Source organism: Tachypleus tridentatus, chromosome 7, assembly GCF_004210375.1.
Source record: "Tachypleus tridentatus isolate NWPU-2018 chromosome 7, ASM421037v1, whole genome shotgun sequence".
NCBI classification, from domain to species: Eukaryota; Metazoa; Arthropoda; class Merostomata; order Xiphosura; family Limulidae; genus Tachypleus; species Tachypleus tridentatus.
In genome coordinates this window covers 117,127,879-117,133,878 of record NC_134831.1, presented here as the reverse complement: position 1 = coordinate 117,133,878, position 6,000 = coordinate 117,127,879, and positions in this window count along the sequence as shown.

The following is a 6,000-nucleotide window of genomic DNA, read 5'->3' as shown; positions in this document are numbered from 1 at the left end:
TGCTTAATGTTTTTCAAGAAAATCTATGTCATTCGCCCTATGTGAGTTGGCGTGGAATGACCCTTTGACCTTTTTCAACAAATCACAGTTTTAACGTGTATTTTCACGTGTATTTTTATTTTAAGACTTACCCTAATTATAACTTATCGCGAAAATCTTGATGTCATGTGATTGGTAAAAATCGTTCTATATAATTTTCTCAAGGCATTTAATTCAGTTCTGTAAAACATGGAAAACGTGTCACACCGAACGCATTCTAAAATACATTCCTAACACCCAATGTCTTTGAGAAAGTATGGAATGAGACGCTGCAAGATAAATCGTCTCTATTAATTATACAATAAAGCCAAGTTTGTTTGTTTTAGAATTGTTCTACTAAGACAATCGGGTTAACTACGCAAATTTGTCCCTAATTTTGAGCTCTTGACACAACAAGGAAGCCAACCAACTATTTAACGACATTCACAGTCGATTGTTTCGTGACTATTTTCTGAAATAATACTTGATCGTTGTTTTACAACCCAGAGCGAATTCACCATCAAAAAATGCTAAATCCAAGGTGACGACTGTCCGAACGTCTAGGCACTTTAAAGAATAACCTACACACCAAGCTTGTTAAACACCCCAGTTTAAAGAATAACCTACACACTAAGCTTGTTAAATACCCAAGTTTAAAGAATACCCTACACACCAAGCTTGTTAAATCCCCCAGTTTAAAATATAACCTACACACCAAGGTTGTTAATACCCCGGTTTAAAGAATAACCTACACACCAAGCTTGTTAAATCCCCCAGTTTAAAATATAACCTACACACCAAGGTTGTTAATACCCCGGTTTAAAGAATAATCTACACACCAAGCTTGTTAAATTCCCCAGTTTGAAAAATAATCTACACACCAAGCTTGTTAAATCCCCCAGTTTAAAGATAATTTACATACCAAGCTTGTTAAGTCCCTCAGTTTGAAAAATAATCTACACACCAAGCTTGTTAAATCCCCCAGTTTAAAAAATAACCTACACACCAAACTTGTTAATACCCCGGTTTAAATAATAATCTACACACCAAGCTTGTTAAATTCCCCAGTTTGAAAATAATCTACACACCAAGCTTGTTAAATCCCCCAGTTTAAAGATAATTTACATACCAAGCTTGTTAAATCCCTCAGTTTAAAGATAATCTGCATATCAAGCTTGTAAAACCCCCCAGTTTAAAAAATAACCTACACACCAAGCTTGTTAAATACCCCAGTTCAAAGAATAATCTATACACCAAGCCTGTTACATCCCCCAGTTTAAAGATAATCTACATACTAAGCTTGTTAAATCCCCCAGTTTAAAGAATAATTTACACACCAAGCTTGTTAAATCCCCCAGCTTAAAGAATAATTTACACACCAAGCTTGTTAAACACCCCAATTTTAAAGAATAACCTACACACCAAGCTTGTTAAATCCCCCAGTGTAAAGAATAATCTGCACACCGAGCTTGTTAAATCCCCCAGTTCAAAGAATAAGCTACACACGAAGCTTGTTAAATCCCCCAGTTTAAAGAATAATTTACACACCAAGCTTTTAAATCCCCCAGTTCAAAGAATAATCTACACACCAAGTTTGTTTATTCCCTTAGTTTAAAGAATAATCTAACACACCAAGCTTGTTAAATCCCCCTGTTTAAAGAATAATCTATTCATCAAGCTGTTAAATCCCCAAGTTTAAAAAATAATCTATACGCCTAGTATTTTATATCCAGCACCTCACCGTCCTCAGGTTACATAGCCAGATATAATAGAGAAAATCAAAAAGTCGAAACTATAAAATAGTGTATTTACTTACCTCTAGAGCTGGGATCTTAAATCCTGTTGTATGCAGAGTTTAGTCAAGTTCTTTAATTAGACTTTCGTCAGTAAAATCATTGTAAATACGTAAAGTGCTTGTTCACTCGGGTTTTTAACGTCTGTTGGTAAGTTTATGATCGTAGAGAAGTAAAATTCAAGATTCGATTCCCCGTGATGCTAGAACAAAAGTACCCTACTGTGTAGCTCAGACATTCACTTATTAGTAAACAGTGTAAAACACCATGAGCTTATTTTAAAGGTTACTTAAAGTTTGATAGAATTATACAATACCGAACGCTATCAATTAAAAAACAACATTACGTTACATTACACAGAAAAACTTCTTACAATGCACCATATTAAATTAAAAGAATATTTGTGAGACATTGCTTCTTCACAGAACAGTTAAACAGAACGATAAAACCCCTTCAGTTTAGTACTGTTATTATATGAGTGTTTACTACTGTTGCTTTATGAATGTTTAGTACTGTTATTGTATGAGTGTTTACTACTGTTGTTTTACGAGTGTTTAGTACTGTTATTGTATGAGTGTTTAGTACTGTTGTTGTATGAGTGTTTACAACTGTTGTTGTATGAGTGTTCACTACTGTTGTTGTATGAGTGTTTACAACTGTTGTTTATGAGTGTTTAGTACTGTTAATGTATGAGTGTTTACTACTGTTGCTTTACGAGTTTTTAATACTGTTGTTGTATGAGTGTTTAGTACTGTTCTTGTATGAGCGTTTACTACTGTTGCTTTACGAGATTTTAGTACTGTTGTTGTATGAGTGTTTAGTATTGTTATTGAATGAGCGTTTAGTACAGTTGTTGTATAAGTGTTTAGTACTGTTGTTGTACGAGTGTTTACTACTGTTGTTGTATGAGTGTTTAGTACTGTTATTATATGAGTGTTTACTACTGTTGTTGTATGAGTGTTTAGAACTGTTATTGTATGAGTGTTTAGTACTGTTGTTGTATGAGTGTTTACAACTGTTGTTTATGAGTGTTTAGTACTGTTAATGTATGAGTGTTTACTACTGTTGCTTTACGAGTTTTTACTACTGTTGTTGTATGAGTGTTTAGTACTGTTCTTGTATGAGCGTTTACTACTGTTGCTTTACGAGTTTTTAGTACTGTTGTTGTATGAGTGTTTAGTATTGTTATTGAATGAGCGTTTAGTACTATTGTTCTATGAGCGTTTAGTACTGTTGTTGTATGAGTGTTTAGTACTGTTGTTGTACGAGTGTTTAGTACTGTTGTTGTATGAGTGTTTACTACTGGTGTTGTATGAGTGTTTAGTACTGTTATTGTATGAGCGTTTAGTACTGTTGTTGTACGAGTGTTTAGTACTGTTATTGTATGAGCGTTTAGTACTGTTGTTGTATGAGTGTTTAGTACTGTTATTGTATGAGCGTTTAGTACTGTTATTGAATGATCGTTTAGTACTGTTGTTGTATAAGTGTTTAGTACTGTTATTGTATGAGTGTTTCCTACTGTTGTTGTCTGAGTGTTTACTACTGTTATTGTATGAGTGTTTAGTACTGTTATTGAATGAGTGTTTACAACTGTTATTGTATGAGTGTTTACAACTGTTATTGTATGAGTGTTTACTACTGTTGTTGTATAAGTGTTTAGTACTGTTGTTGTACGAGTGTTTACTACTGTTGTTGTATGAGTGTTTAGTACTGTTATTATATGAGTGTTTACTACTGTTGTTGTATGAGTGTTTAGAACTGTTATTGTATGAGTGTTTAGTACTGTTGTTGTATGAGTGTTTACAACTGTTGTTTATGAGTGTTTAGTACTGTTATTGTATGAGTGTTTACTACTGTTGCTTTACGAGTTTTTAGTACTGTTGTTGTATGAGTGTTTAGTACTGTTATTGTATGAGCGTTTACTACTGTTGCTTTAAGAGTTTTTAGTACTGTTGTTGTATGAGTGTTTAGTACTGTTATTGTCTGAGCGTTTAGTACTGTTGTTCTATAAGTGTTTAGTACTGTTGTTGTACGAGTGTTTACTACTGTTGTTGTATAAGTGTTTAGTACTGTTATTGTATGAGTGTTTACTACTGTTGTTGTACGAGTGTTTACTACTGTTGTTGTACGAGTGTTTAGTACTGTTATTGTATGAGTGTTTAGTACTGTTATTGTATGAGCGTTTACTACTGTTGCTTTACGAGTTTTTAGTACTGTTGTTGTATGAGTGTTTAGTACTGTTATTGTATGAGCGTTTAGTACTATTGTTGTATGAGCGTTTAGTACTGTTGTTGTATGTGTGTTTAGTACTGTTGTTGTACGAGTGTTTACTACTGTTGTGTATGAGTGTTTAGTACTGTTATTGTATGAGCGTTTAGTACTATTGTTGTATGAGCGTTTAGTACTGTTGTTGTATGAGTGTTTAGTACTGTTGTTGTACGAGTGTTTAGTACTGTTGTTGTATGAGTGTTTACTACTGGTGTTGTATGAGTGTTTAGTACTGTTATTGTATGAGCGTTTAGTACTGTTGTTGTACGAGTGTTTAGTACTGTTATTGTATGAGCGTTTAGTACTGTTGTTGTATGAGTGTTTAGTACTGTTATTGTATGAGCGTTTAGTAAAGTTATTGAATGAGCGTTTAGTACTGTTGTTGTATAAGTGTTTAGTACTGTTATTGTATGAGTGTTTACTACTGTTGTTGTCTGAGTGTTTACTACTGTTATTGTATGAGTGTTTAGTACTGTTATTGAATGAGTGTTTACAACTGTTATTGTATGAGTGTTTACAACTGTTATTGTATGAGTGTTTACTACTGTTGTTGTATGAGTGTTTACTACTGTTATTGTATGAGTGTTTAGTACTGTTGTTGTACGAGTTTTTAGTACTGTTATTGTATGAGTGTTTACTATTGTTATTGTATGAGTGTTTAGTACTGTTGTTGTATGAGTGTTTAGTACTGTTGTTGTATGAGTGTTTACTACTGTTATTGTATGAGTGTTTAGTACTGTTATTGTATGAGTGTTTACTACTGTTGCTTTACGAGTTTTTAGTACTGTTATTGTATGAGTGTTTAGTACTGTTGTTGTATGAGTGTTTAGAACTGTTGTTGTATGAGTGTTTACAACTGTTGTTTATGAGTGTTTAGTACTGTTATTGTATGAGTGTTTACTACTGTTGCTTTACGAATTTTTAGTACTGTTATTGTATGAGTGTTTACTACTGTTATTGTATGAGTGTTTACTACTGTTGTTGAATGAGTGTTTACAACTGTTATTGTATGAGTGTTTACAACTGTTATTGTATGAGTGTTTACTACTGTTGTTGTATGAGTGTTTACAACTGTTATTGTATGAGTGTGTACTACTGTTATTGTATGAGTGTTTAGTACTGTTGTTGTATGAGTGTTTACAACTGTTGTTTATGAGTGTTTACTACTGTTGTTGTATGAGTGTTTACTACTGTTGTTGTACGAGTGTTTACTACTGTTGTTGTATGAGTGTTTACTACTGTTGTTGTATGAGTGTTTAGTACTGTTATTGTATGAGCGTTTAGTACTGTTATTGTATGAGTGTTTAGTGCTGTTATTGAATGAGCGTTTAGTACTGTTGTTGTATAAGTGTTTAGTACTGTTATTGTATGAGTGTTTAGTACTGTTGTTGTACGAGTGTTTACTACTGTTGTTGTATGAGTGTTTACAACTGTTATTGTATGAGTGTGTACTACTGTTATTGTATGAGTGTTTAGTACTGTTGTTGTATGAGTGTTTACAACTGTTGTTTATGAGTGTTTACTACTGTTGTTGTATGAGTGTTTACTACTGTTGTTGTACGAGTGTTTACTACTGTTGTTGTATGAGTGTTTACTACTGTTGTTGTATGAGTGTTTAGTACTGTTATTGTATGAGCGTTTAGTACTGTTATTGTATGAGTGTTTAGTGCTGTTATTGAATGAGCGTTTAGTACTGTTGTTGTATAAGTGTTTAGTACTGTTATTGTATGAGTGTTTAGTACTGTTGTTGTACGAGTGTTTACTACTGTTGTTGTATGAGTGTTTAGTACTGTTATTGTACGAGTGTTTACTACTGTTGTTGTACGAGTGTTTACTATTGTTGCTTTACGAGTTTTTAGTACTGTTATTGTATGAGTGTTTACTACTGTTGTTGTATGAGTGTTTAGTACTGTTATTGTAT